This window comes from Herpailurus yagouaroundi, unplaced genomic scaffold (genome assembly GCF_014898765.1).
Source record: "Herpailurus yagouaroundi ecotype Mexico unplaced genomic scaffold, PumYag 253, whole genome shotgun sequence".
NCBI lineage: Eukaryota > Metazoa > Chordata > Mammalia > Carnivora > Felidae > Herpailurus > Herpailurus yagouaroundi.
In genome coordinates, this window is record NW_024412470.1 from 1,585,798 (window position 1) to 1,600,076 (window position 14,279).

Sequence of the window (14,279 nt, forward strand, 5' to 3'; positions counted from 1 at the left end):
CCCAGGCCCTTCCGGACTCTTCCAGAATTGCTCATTAAGATTCTGAAAAGGGGGAGGGGGGTGCAGCTAGGAAAAGGTTGCCGGAAGGGAGAAGAGGAGGGGAGGAGGGGGGATTTGCCCTCTGTGTCTTTCTCTCTCTGAGAATCTCCCATCACCAAACATGGAGGGGGTGGGGGGGGGGGGGCCATCCTCCAGCGGGTCTTCTGACATACTTGAGGGGGAGAACGGGGGTAGGTGGTTTGAAATACTTAAATGATGGTCGGGTGACCTCCGTGCAACTTCAGGGACTGCCTCCCTCGGGAAGGTGACCGGGATGGGGAGCCGGGAGGGAATGAGGCATAGAGGACAGGAGGAGAGACACCCAGGACCACGGCAGCAGCAATCACCAGAAGGATTTTCCAGCTCACGACAGCAGTCCTCAACTCCTGACACCACCCTCTCCCCCAACGACCCCTTCCCCATCGCCCCTCCCCCGCCAGAAGCCGGAGGACTCACCCCAACCCCTGTCAGTCCAGTGCCCTAACTCTGCCCTCACTCTTTGCCACTTTCCCAAGCCTGAAGTCTCTATCCAGGGAGGGGGATGGGAGAGGTGTTTAAAGAACAGATCTCACTGACATTAGAATTCATCTGTGTCTCCAGCACACGCACGCTGACAGTTTTGCAGTCATGGCAAGGCAGGTCTACAAGAGATGGACGGTACTTATGGTTGTGTTATTGAGGGAGGGGTTGCTTTTTTTTTTTTTTTTTTTCCAAGAGACTCTAAACAAGTGAAGGGGGAAGGAGGTAGCAATAGCGATTTCCACCAGGACTGCAAATCAAGAATGCCCCAGATGCCAATGTCTGTCTCCAGATGTTGATGATAAGGATTTGGACCAGTTACCTTGGCAGGGTCAGAACTGCAGCAGCTTAACCAGGTGAGTCGTCGGGGATTTTAAAGAAGCCGAAGCCGGTTTCTTCGGCTACGAAAGTCTACAGAACCCCCATGCAGGAACATTGCACATCTTACACACGCCTCCTTTAACTGGGCTCCCGCGACCTCAGCAGGCGAGGGGGTGCTGGCCGGCCCGCCGGTGGCAAGGGCACGGCCACCCGCTCTGCCCCCGCGGGCGCGGGGCCGGCCTGGCCCCCGGGGTCCGCGTCGCGAGCGGCTGTGCACTCACCGAGCCGGGCTGCGAGGGGCAGAGGGGCGCCCGCGGCTAGCCGGAGCGCCGAGGCGCCTCCCTTTTCTCTTGGTAGCGTCGGTCCGCACTCCCTGTGACCCAGGACGTCATGATGCCTGTCTGTTTTCTCAATGATAACTTGGCAGAAGAAGACAGAGGCTGCCAGGTTCTCCTCGGGTGGTTACTTGGTATGTGCACGTTTCTGTTTGCATGCGTTTCTCGCTCCCTTTTTAAAAATAAATATCTGTGTTTAAAAAAAAAAATCCCCGGCACTGTCATGATTTGATTGCATTACTGCGTTGGCATCACTGACGCCTCTGGGTGTGTGTGTCTGTGTGTGTCTGTGCGTGTGGGGTTTTTTGCCCCTTTAAATCCTGCTGCTGCTGCCGCCGCCGCCGCCGCCGCAGCCGCTGCAAACGGAAAGCAAGCATGCGTTCATCTTTTGTCTTTCATTTTACCTTCAGGGTGACATTCAGTGCCAACTGCTCCCTTTTGACCGTCGCCAATCCCCGCCTGGGCAAAATAAATTTTCAAAACGTGGGGGGAGGGGAAGGAACAGCCCCTCGGCCCGAGCGCGGGGCTCTCGATTCCTTCCGCTAGCGGACCCCCAGCCGCACCCGACCCACCTCCCGCCCCTGAAAAACCATTTTCCCGTCTACCCACCGGGCCCAGGCAGAGAACTGGCACCGAGACAGCGAGGAGCATCCACCCCGGCCCAGACACTCATGTTCGCGGCTCGCACTTGCTGACTCGCATCTCAGTTGCCTTCTGAGTGTGTAGGCCTCTCACAACTGGAGCTATTTTTGTCTCCCAGAGATGTTCTTTAAAGCCTTTTAAAAATGGGAAGGGGGCAGGGAAGAAAGAGAGGGAGAGAGAGAGAGAGACAGAATAAAAGCCCAAGCCCCTTCTTTGAGGGGGCCCTGCAGACACATCAGGAAGTCTGGGGGGCTCCTGGCACCTGACCCACCAGGGGAGTTTGAAAGGGCAGAAAGGATAACTAGGTTTTCATCTGAATTCTTCTACAACAGCAGGAGAACTTTGTCTTACGGCAAAGATATTGTTGCCGGCTTTCCACTGCATTTGTCATTTTTTATAATTACGCTCTCTGGAATCCGTAGGAAAGGTCTCCACAATGACCCTTAATATTTATTTCTGCAAACATGAGAATGTATTTTAGATGGTGTGGCCACGTGACCGGTACAGCACAGAGCAGGTCTTTTTATAATATTTAGTTTCTGTCATTTGTACACGGGTCTGTTCTACGTGGCTTCTATTAATCATAACATTGCACATATCAATCACCATATGCGCATTACTGAAAAATAAAAATCCAGTGCCAGGTTTGGCAAATACTTGGCCCTTCTTTATCGTTAATTCCCCGTCTGGAGTAGAAGAATGGGCTTGGGAATTTTTTTCCATAGGCTTCTTTTTTGTTGACCTTGGTCACCATCATGGATTGGTAAAGTCACTATTCCCACGGATTCCCAATCCCAAAGATGACAGCAGGAGCCAAGGTTGCAAAAAAAATAAAGCGTGGGAGAGAGTGTCAAATCTGAAAAGCAAAGCTGGTGGGGAGAAAAACTTTTGATCTCATCCAAGATAATCTGCAGCTGCTCTAGGTTTGAGACTAGTTTGCCTGCTTGAGAGGTTGGCTACACTTGATGAAAATAACCGGTGACTTGTTAGGTCTTTTCCCTTTTTTAGTCTTTTCCCTCTAGAGTCATATGCCAAGAATCACTAAGCAAATTCCATAGGGAGGGTACTGCAATTCTGCAAAGATCAGACAATCAGAATCGGAGAAGAACCTCACCAAAGTAGACCCAAGAGGGTCTGAGGACTATTGACCAGCAGACAGATCCCCAAACTTGACTGGGGTGCTGCTTCACCCTTAACAATTGGACACAGCCCTCTGGCTCGGCTTATCGGTCTCCTTGCAATGCCAGAACAATGAACTGGTGCAGTCTTGTCTGGTGCGTAGAGGGCATCAGTGCCAAGGAAGGCAAGGGCCTATTTGTAGTGAGCGTCTATTGATGTTATTGGTAACTTTTTAGCATACTGTTCAAGAGAGGCTCGTTAATATTCAAGCTACCAACCTGGTTCTCCAGCTTTATTACTTATTAGCCTTAGAACGGGACCTTTAAAGCCTCACTGGCAAAAAAAAAAAAAAAAAAGAACCAAACCAAAATATATAACTATAATTAATTCCTTTAAAATCCCGTTTTTTTTTTTTTTTTTTTTTGCCCGGACAAATGCCTTCCACGCTAGTTGCCACCAATCAACATGCCACTGCAGGCAGCCAGGGGGTGAGATGTTTGAGCAATGAGCAAAGGGGTAGATCTAGGCAGAGGACTCCAGTTGGAATAGATCCTTCCTAAACCGGATTCTCTTAAGCCACCTCTGGCTAAGAGCTGCTCTCTGTTGTTTATTCAGACTACGTTCAAGTCTTTACTTTCTGGCTTCACCCTAAATATAATAGTTAATGTTGTTGTAGCATGTTCAGCTTAACTTTCCAACCAAACCAAAGGGCAAGACAAAAATGCTTACTAAGATGGATGGAATGCATAAAAGTCGTGGTCCTAAACTTCGCTAGTGTTTAGAATTTGCCAATCCAATTAAATCTTCTCAACAAAAACATGAGAGAAGGATTATAGGTATCCTCATTTTACCCCCAAAAAACTGAGGCACAGAGAAGTTAAGTAATCCGTCCAGCCTTACCCAGCTGGGATCCAAATTCAAGTGCCCTGAGCCCTCACTATCAAGCTCTTTACCTGTTCAACTTCATTCAACCTCCTCACATCTTGCACCCATGGTTCAGTCAGGCTGCATAACCACTGCCCACCTCACACCCTTTGTTAACCCCAACGTCACTGCTCAAGCATTCAGTGCCCCCTTCTGCTTCTTTGCTATTCAAGTTCTATGTATTGGTCAAGGCCAAGTTCAAGTCCTACTTTGCCCACAAGCCATTATTTACTATTAGTGGGTGTATTGATCATTCTCTCTCTGTTCTACGCTGTTCACTTCTATGTATGACATCACTATTCTCCGTTTCTGGGTTTATTTTTTCATCTCTTCTTCATCTCCCGATTCCTTTCTAACAGCATTATGCATTTTTTCCCTGCTTCTTCCGGTTTGCCTAAGTACAACACTGGCTGTCATTAAATAGCTTCTGATGTACTAATTGACACAAAACTGCCCTTTGGAGAGCTAAGATGTCACTTCAATCTGACAGAAGCTGGAAGTTTTTTATGTAGCAAAAGTTTTATCCTTTTAACTGAAAACATTGCAAACTTGTTTCTCTATACTTCAGATAGTCCCTAGAAAACAGCTAAGTAAAATCAGAGGTGAAATTCTTTAATTGGAGAAGCATATTATGATGAGGTAGAATTTAATGAGTGTGTGTGGGGGGGGTGGACAAAACTTAATCATTTTTAGCCATTATGAGCCTCTCTCTGCTATATTTTGAATTTTCTGAGTGTCAGATTAATTTCTCTGTTTAGAAAGATAGGAAAATAAGTGAGAATCACTTATCAGACCTGTGATCTCTTATTGCATCTGCTACTGACTGGCTGTGTGTAACTTCTGGCAAATTAATAACTCTGGGCCTCAGTTTCTCTCTTGCACAAGAAGAGATTTAATCAGTCTCCAAAGTCTGTCCAACTCTAAGCTTCTACAAATCTGAAACAGGATGTGGGAGAGAATGAAAGAGAGGGCTCAGCCTAGGAACCCTGGTTTTTTTTTTCTTTTTCTTTTTTTGGAGGATATAAAAAATATGCTAAGGAGCTCAGGTAAAGTTAATAAAGATCATATTTCTAATTTCTGAGTATACTTAAGGATAGCTCAGGAAAAAAATCCATATACAAAAAAATGTTCAAACTTATATTTTAAAAGATAGTCTCTGGGTGCCTGGGTAGCTCAGTCGGCTAGGCGTCCGACTTTGGCCCAGGTCATGATCCCGTGTTTTGTGGGTTCAAGCCTGGCATCAGGCTCTGTGCTGACAGCTTGGAGCCTGGAGCCTGTTTCAGATTCTGTGTCTCCCTGTCTCTCTGCCCCTCCCCTGCTTGCACTCTGTCTCTCTGTCTCCCCAAAATAAAAATAACCATTTTTTTAAAAATTTTAAGATAGTCTCTTTTATATGAGATAAAATAATTAACTAAGTATACCAATAGCCCACCCTATCAGCTAGAATGTTATTAATTATCATTCATGCTTGCTTATAACTTTCTTTCTAACACAGTCGTATTGTTTTACAGATCTTATTTGATATGAATGCATTTTTTTGCCTGGATGCCTTAATCTCCTGGTTAGCTTGAATTAAATCATGAAGTTAGTTAAAGAGCACAGGTTTACAGTGAAGAGACTCAGGGGTTAGAACCAGAGCAGGATCACCTACATATTTCTTCATTGCAACTAACTCTGGGAAAGCCTTTCTCCGCGTTCCTTTCCTTATTTATCTCTATTGAATACTTATAATTCCTTGACCCTCTCCAGTTTTTGTTAGGATAAAATGAAATAGCAGAAGAGAAAGCACTCTTCCAACATAACAAAATATTATCATGGCAGATGGACCATATTTTACACCAGAGTTGATTTTCTAAAAAATTTTACAAAGTTAATAGAAACTAAGGTCCCCTAGCTGAGAATCTCAGTTAACTTCTATTTACTACTTATAGGACTTCACAAAGGTCTATAGCTAGCTGAAGGAAGAATCAGGATGATTGTGCAGAAATCACTTTGTCCCAGGCCACGCTCAAGGCCTGGTACACACCGTGGGAAAATAGTACAGCCAATTGCAACAACCAGGACCAGGGTAATTAGGATACCTATTTAAAATAAATTTATACCATGCGTCTCTCATGAAAAAAATAAAAACGTTTGCATGAGGCAAGGGCGCTCAAGCCAGACTGCATGATAGCTCTAGTCTAGGGATCCATGGACCGATCAAGTCTTAAGGTTGTAGGCAAAGTATGTGTATGGGTATGTGGGTGCACAAGTGCGCGGGCAAGCATGCCTGCAAGTGACGCCATTATTCTCAAGAAAAGGCGGATAACTTTCATCACATTCTGAGGAGGGATCATGACTCCAGAAAGGTTAAGAACCACTGAGGTAAGAATAGTTTATTTTAAAACTGAACTTAAGGAGAATAGTACATTCCTTTAAGCCGAATGCTGTGCTGACTATACCACGGGCAATGTATTAATAATCACCTGTGTTCAGAATGATGGCCTTGAGACCCAATAAAAGCTTCAATCATCAAAGAAATTTATTGTCAGGGTATTTTACGTAACTTACACAGGACAATGTATCGGCCTTTTAGAAAGATTTGAATATGAAATAAAATAAGACAAGGCTTTTGGTTTTGTTTAAGCTGGTTGGACCATTCTCTGTGTGCTAAGAAAGATGAACCGAGCACAGGAAAATACTCATTGTTTCTAGGAATACGGGTAAGGTCCACTCAGCTGTGGAGTGGCAAAAAATGAGGGTCTGAAACAGAATTGTGGCAGTGAGGTGGCTTGGAGGGATATTTGGCAGGGATCTGGAATCGACAGACTGAATTATCTGGCTTGGACAACTAAATTAATGGTAGCATGTTAAAGAGGTACAAATTAAGCTTATGCTAAGAAAATAATGAATTTGGTTTGGGATATGTTAGGTTTAAAGGCCTGTGAAATAGCCAGATTCCACTGGCCTTGGGAAAGATTTAGAAGAAATCTGTGGCTGGAGAAATTTCTTTGGGAATTATTAGTGAATGGGCAGTGGTATGAACTGGTAATAAGATGGGGGTGGAGAGGGAGGATTAGGAATGCAAATGACTTAGGAGCATCTGAAATAAAATTGCATTTATTTGAATAAAATCTAATTTGTGAAATATGAAATCATATAATACCCAAGGCTAAATAGTGTTGGTGATTTTAAATGTTTATACACACCTGTATTCGTACCATAAATCTCTGAATAGGACTATACATCTCAGATTTTATTTTACACCTAGGGCTTTCTGGAGTTCTTCATTTCAAGGCTCTGTTTTTCATTCGAGATAGTGCATTCGCTGCCTGGGTTCAGAAGGGAGTAAGACTCTTCTTTGGCAACCAGGTTCAACTGGAAAAATCATCAAGATGTCACCTGATGCCGCATGTTACAACTATGTTCTCAGCTATGTGACCCTGCCAGTTGTTGAACCAGCAGAGGTAACTCAGCGTCATGGAAAGAACACTTAAACTTGGAGTCAGAACACTTGATTGGGAGTCTAATTTCTGCCTCTTACTGCTGTTGTGATCCTGGGAAAGTCATTCAACTGCTTCCACCCTGGATTTCCTCCTTGGCAACTGCCCTCGGGGAATGATCCCTCCGGCACTGGTGTCCTCGTGACTACCAGTTGGGTAGAGTGAGGAAACCCAACCACATGCTTCAAAATTCCCCTCCTGGATGAACTCTTCTAGGATGTCCTCTCCCACTCTCCTCTCTGTGACAGCCCAGTGGGCCCCACCACCCCTCTCCCCCACCTCCATCAACACACTTCCATGACTATACTCACCTTACTTGAATTATTGTTCATATGTCTGCCTTTGCTGCTCAGTGGTAACTGCCTTCAGTGTAACAGAGATTTTAGTTATCTTTTATTCCTAGTGCCTAACACACAGTAGGTGCTCCACGAATGTTAAATGAATAAACTGTTATCAGGGGAGAGCATGTGCCGACATCTGTTCCTATTCCATGAAAATTCTTTAGATAATCTGAGAAGTGGAAAAGCAGGGCCAGCCTTACCCATAGGCCATAAACTGTACTATACCAGTGCTTTGCTCAGAAGGGGCCTCTCTCTGGTAAAACTCCTGCATATACTGCTTATTATGCTACTTTTATGAATACAATTATTATAAGGGAATAAACTAGGCCATTTCCTGGTCATATTTAAACATAAAATGCAAAACTGCGCTTCCCTCCAAAAAACACATCAACACTGACTTTGTTTGATGCTAACACATAAATGCTGGGTACCAGATTTTTCCAGAGAGCTAAGGTGAAGGAAGATAAAGCGGGTGGGAGACAGCCCTGGGGACAGGAAGGAGGGCTGAATGGCTATCACAGAGTGGCGGAAACAACCCAGAACACAGAACCGAAGGTCCTGTCTCAAATTCCTGGAGAATGATCTTAAGCTCTCTGTGATCAGTTACTGTGTCTTTAAAATGGAATCATAATGTTTCAGTAACAGAGTGACCAAGGGGATTGAATGACATAATGTATAAAAGGCCCTGATGCCCTGTCAAAACAGGTGCCTGATAAAAGTAAATTTTCCTCCCTCCCTTTCTTCCTCCCTGTCTGTTTACCCTTCCAGAAGAAAAAGGAACCAAATTCACTGATTCACAACCATGATCAACTTGTAACCTTTATTCTCGTCCAGGCTACTAAAAAAGAATCACAAGGGTTAACTTATACCAGTAGTCTCCAAACTTTGGGGCACACTGGATTCACGCCGGAGCTTTAAACAATCTTGATTCTCAATTTGTACCCCACAGCAATTACATCAGAACGTCTGAGGGTTGGAGTCAGGTAATGGTATATATTTTTTAAACCCTAAGTGATCCCGGCAGACACCAATGTTTGGGAACCACCGGCTAATGCAGAGAAGTGGGCCTTTGGCCAGTGAGTTAGTCTAATTGGAGCCTGATGATGCTAATAAGGCACAAGTTTGGATTTGGGTTCAGGAGAGCAGCTCTTTACTCCTCCACAGACCCAGGATTCTTGCTCCTTCTCCTTCAACCCTCTTTGGCAAGCTCTTTGTAAAAGAACCCTAGACAGGGTAGTAACAGGAGACCGACTCATCCCAAGTACCAAAAAAGCAAATAGAAAAGCACATAAGACACCTGTATGTGTAGTACTTTACAATTGAGAAAGTGCTTTAACCCCTGATTTGATTTAATCTTCAACTTTGCACAGGTGGTATTATCATGCCCAATTTACGGATGATGAAACCAAAACCAAGAGAAGTTCGACTCGCTCAGGGAAAAGTGGCAGATTCAGGTCTCACGCTTATTCCAGAATGGATGCAATTTTCCTGGACCATGCAGCTCCAGAAACCTTACTGGTTGGCGGGGTCATATCCACATTGGAAGTATGGCTCAGAGCTATGGTCTAGCCACTCTGCCATGTTAGGAAAGGAGGCAAGAAGGGAGGGAGGGAAAGAAGGAGGGAGGAAGAAAAATATTTTAAATATGTTTGAATGAAATAGGTTTCCTCTCCAGCAGGCTTTTCAAATTATTCAATATGCTAACAAGCAAGCACTGTAAATATCTAGAAATTATTATTTCCCAACTTATTGGACAGTGAAACCCTTTTTAAACTCAGCATTTCTTAGGACTAATGTCCCATGGGGGGCCATTAATAGCTGCTTTCCTCACCTCCCCCAACATCTGCTGAGTGTCACCCCTTCAGAGAGGATGCTCCCCGCCCCCACCAAACCCCTTATTTATTTATTTTTTTTTTTTAATTTTTTTTTCAACATTTATTTTTGGGACAGAGAGAGACAGAGCATGAACAGGGGAGGGGCAGAGAGAGAGAGGGAGACACAGAATCGGAAACAGGCTCCAGGCTCTGAGCCATCAGCCCAGAGCCCGACGCGGGGCTCGAACTCCCGGACCGCGAGATCGTGACCTGGCTGAAGTCGGACGCTCAACCGACTGCGCCACCCAGGCGCCCCCAAACCCCTTATTTAAAACAGAAACACCGCCTTCTTCTCCCCAGCCCAGTCCTCCCCACCTGCCTTCCTGTTTTGTTTTTCCCATAATCCTTAACACCTTCCAAAATAGCTCACAGGTTTACTTCCTTATTTTGTCTACTATCTGCCTCATTCTGTCTATATGCTCTAATGAGGGCAGGGCTTTCTCTGGCTATTTTTTTCCCACCGTGATTTCACTAGCACCTAGAAGCGTACCTGGCCCAGAGTAGGTATTCAACAAGTATGTGTTAAAAAAATGAAGGAGGAAAAAAAAAAAAAAGGAATGAAGGAAGGGCCAAAGAGAAAGGCTCTGAGGAAGAAACTCAAATAAAGGTGTCTTCTCCTTAGGGTCCCTTTACAGATATCTTTTCTGATTGTAGTTATTCCTAGAATGCAATCGAATGGGGTGGATATGATCCCTACCTTACAAAAAACTAAAATTAGAATTAAAGCAATTAGACCTGTAAGCAGAGCAAAAAATTGGTTAAGCAAAAATACTGTTAAACTGGAATTGATTCTTTTTAATTTTCTGTGTAATTATTGTGAGATAAAGTGTATATGGCAGATGTTTCCAACAGTATCTGGGAGACCTAACAGAAACATGGATGGCCATGCATTAATCACACCAAGGCCTAATGTATCAGGCCAGGAAACTATTTTCCACCTACCAAAACTATCCAAGCCGAGATATGAAACTTCAGCAAGCCCCAGATATAACAACGTTAATCACTGCCTGAATTCAGATTCCCCATAGGTCAAATCACGTTCTGAGAAAGGTTCCATAGAAGTCTAGTGGAAATCGGCCTATAGCTCAGGTGTCAGTAGGGTCCTCCCACCCCACTTCCCAAGGCCTCCGCCTTATAACCACACATGGCATCACTGTGGAGCTGTTCTCTATAAAGGTCAAAGTGCAATTCAAATATAAGCATGGACGATGACGGTCCATGGTGCTCAGAAAATGACCCAACTGGCCGATTCCTCTCCAAACACAAGAGTAATGATGAAGCGGAGAATACATACTAATAATGTTGCATGCGTGCTCTGCTCCTCTATGTTTCCTTTTTATCCAGAAAAACCACATTTATGAAGGCAGGCTCTTTTAGTAATAAAAGTGGTGTTTATTAAACACATCAGAGTCTACAAATCCAAATGAGCAGTTCCCTACAAAATAGTCACTTGGGGAGGCTATGTGATGACCTCAGTGAGGCTGTGATTGCTTCAAACATTTTGGGAATTCCTCTTTTAAAATCACCTTCCTAGCTGTGAAAACTCACAAGAAAACCAGTATCATTCTTTTATGGCTGCACTTTACATAACAAAAATGCCACATTTCAATCCCAGTAGTGTTAGTTGGTCGGAGTAATGGGTAACAAACTGGTTGACCATCAGAATCTCCCAGTTTGCCAGACTGGCCCTGATTCACCATGCAGTAGGTCAGGGCTGGGAATTGGGATTCTGTGGTTGAGTAACAATCTCAGGTGATTCTGATGCATCCAATTTTCTTTGTGAACTGTGGGTGTATGTGCCTTGCTGCTAGGACACGGTTTGGCATCTGAACCACGGCCTGAGCCAATTAACTTTCCTCTACAGCCATGACGCCAAAACCTCTAACATCCAATTACTCATTCTCTTCCCCAACAACTACTGACCCCTTCCTATTTGTTCTACAAAGAGGAACTGTTGGCAAGAGAAAGCCCCAAATGAAAGAGTGTGAATGGTTAGGTCAAAAACATCCATGTTGGACACATCCTCTTTCTCGCCATTCTTTTTTGACCAACTTCATGGCTTCAACCTCTGCTTTGGAGACAGTCCAAAAGAGAATAAAAGTATAGGCAACAGAATAAAATTGCCTGGAGTCAAACTCTTGCTTGATCACTTAATCAGGTGAACTGGGACAAGTAACTTACCTGCTCTGTGCCTCAGTGTTCCTCATCTGAGATGTAACTAATCTGAGTACCTATATCCTAGGAATGCTGAGAGGATTGTGTGATATAATATACACTAAATATTCAGCACAGCACTCATAGTTTTCAGAAAATATTAACTATTATTTTTTAACTGTTTTTAGTACTTATGTGCTAATCATTCCTAAATTATAAATTCTAGATCTGAAATCCCAACCTCTTATTGTTTACCATTAATATATACATACCCATCACCATTTCAAACTTATCAGATAAAAACTTAAATTAAATATTGGCCTAACTTTTCAAATTTATTCTAGCATATTTGTTCTAATTTTGAGTCAATCTACCATTATCCATAGACTCATTAGGTACCAAACCAAATTTATCTCAGATTTTTTTCTTCTACCTTACGCTACCTCCCATGCCAACAAATACACATACACCCACCTGCACATTCACTTAGTTATAAAGTCTTCTTGATTTTACCTCAATGATTTTTCTTTCCACTTAGTGCGCATGTGTGTGTGTGTGTGTGTGTGTGTGTGTCTGTGTGTATTTTAAACTATTGTTTATTACTATAGTAACTATTGTTACTACATGCCAGGTCTAAACCCTGTAGAAGCATTAATTCACATAAGTCTTACAGTAGCCTCATGAATTAAGTGCTATTATGATTTCCATTTTTAAAGATGTAAAACAAAGGTACAAATCAGTTAGGAAACTTGCTGAGGTTCAATGAGCAAGTAACTCTAGGAAAGGGGAGTCAATGTTGGCAGCATGGCACAGGGCTGTGCTCTTTACTACTACCTAGGACTACTGCTAATATTTTAAAAATAATAATATGTGTTGACTTCTCAGCACAATATGCCATCACAACAACCCTATGAAGTATACAGTGTTAACACTCCTCCTTTGTAGATGAGGATACGGGGACCCACAGAGTATGACCTGCCACTTCTCTAGTTTGGGCCCCCTTGTGCATTTCCTGGGCTAATGAAATTACCTCCCATCAATTTTCTGCACTGCCTAGTTGAAATAGTACTGGGAAAATTGGATATTCACATGCAAAAGAATAAAACTAGACGCCTAGCTTACCTCATTCACAAAAAATAACTCAAAGTGAATTAAAGACTTCAAAGTAAGACCTGAAACCATAAAACTCCCAGGAGAAAACATAGGGAAAAATCTCCTTGACATTGGTCTCAGCAACAATTATATGGATATGACACCCCAAAAGCAAAGATAAACAGAACTATATCAAACTAAAAAGCATCTGCAGAGCAAGAATAAACAAAATGAAAAGGCAACCTATGAAATAGAGGAAGATATTTGCAAACCACATACCTGATAAGGGTTAATATGCAAAATATATGAGAAACTCATACAACTCAATAGATAAAATCAAAGAAGCCAATGTAAAAATGGACAAAGATCTAAACTGACATTTTTCTAAGAAGATATTCAAATGACCAACAGATACATGAAAAGAAGCACAACGTGACTAATCATTACAGAAATGCAAACCAAACCACAGTGAGATATCACCTCGCACTTGTTAGAATGGCTATCATCAAAGAGACAAGAGGTAACAGTCTGGCAAGGAAGCAGGTAAAAAGGAACCCTTGCACACTGTTGGTAGGAACACAAAGTGATACAGCCACTATGGCAAACAGTATGAAGGTTCCTTTAAAAATTAAAAATAGAACTACCATACGATCTAGCAATTCCACTTTTGGGTATATATCTGAAGGAAGTGAAATCACCATCTCAAGGAGGTATCTGCACCCCCATGTTCCCTGTAGCATTATTTACAATAACCAAGACATAGAAATAATCTAAGTCTTCATCAGTGGATAAATGGATAAAGAAAATGTGACTGATTTTATGGATACAGGAAATTCTACCTTTTGCAACCACATGGATGAACCTGGAAAGCATTGTGCTAAGTGAAACACAGAGAAAGACAAATACTATATGATCTCACTTATATATGGGGAATATAAAAATGTGTAACTCATAGAAACAGAGACCCAGATTGGTGGTTGCCAGGGCTGAGGAAATGGGTGAAGACGGTCTAAGGATACAAACTTCCAGTTGTAAGATGAGTAAGTTGGAGGGATGTAATATACAACATGGTGACTATCACTAACAATACAGTATTGTATACAGTAAAACCTTGGTTTGTGAGCATAAGTCGTTCCAGAAACATGCTTGTCATCCAAAGCACTTGCCTATCAAAGCGAATTTCAAGAACCATTGGCTCAGTTGTGATCTTGTGACACGCGGCATCATGTACTACTGTTACCGCAACATGTTGCTCATTTATCAAATTAAAACTTAGTAGAAATGTTTGCTCATTTTGCGGAACACTCACAGAACAAGTTACTCACAATCCAAGGTTTTACTGTATTTGAAAGTTGCTAAGAGACTAGATCTTAAAAGTTATCACCAACACAAGAAAGAAAGAAAGAAAGAAAGAAAGAAAGAAAGAAAGAAAGAAAG

The 14,279-nt window shown here is 42.8% G+C and overlaps 1 protein-coding gene and 2 long non-coding RNA genes across 10 annotated transcripts in view; 1 reads left to right on the forward strand and 2 right to left on the reverse strand.

Annotated features, from left to right (window-relative positions):
* The window catches only part of ESRRG (estrogen related receptor gamma), a 633,554-nt gene that overhangs the window by 586,251 nt on the left and 33,024 nt on the right, over positions 1-14,279 (reverse strand). For 3 of the 8 annotated variants that reach the window (XM_040460927.1, XM_040460919.1, XM_040460925.1), the window contains exon 1: positions 881-1,044. The exons of 2 other annotated variants lie outside the window; for them this stretch is intronic. The gene's annotated coding sequence lies outside the window, so the exon portion shown is untranslated. Of the gene's footprint in view, positions 1-880; positions 1,045-1,160; positions 1,252-1,823; positions 1,845-14,279 lie in introns of those variants that run through there. 3 more of the 8 variants (XM_040460923.1, XM_040460928.1, XM_040460924.1) reach the window with 3 other exon arrangements.
* Positions 1,235-7,847, forward strand: LOC121020851 (uncharacterized). The gene is made up of 3 exons (XR_005786323.1): positions 1,235-1,348; positions 5,411-6,263; positions 7,150-7,847. It is a non-coding gene; the product is annotated as an uncharacterized LOC121020851 (long non-coding RNA).
* Positions 9,027-10,547, reverse strand: LOC121020852 (uncharacterized). The gene is made up of 2 exons (XR_005786324.1): positions 9,858-10,547; positions 9,027-9,616 (listed from the first exon to the last, which is right to left on the reverse strand). It is a non-coding gene; the product is annotated as an uncharacterized LOC121020852 (long non-coding RNA).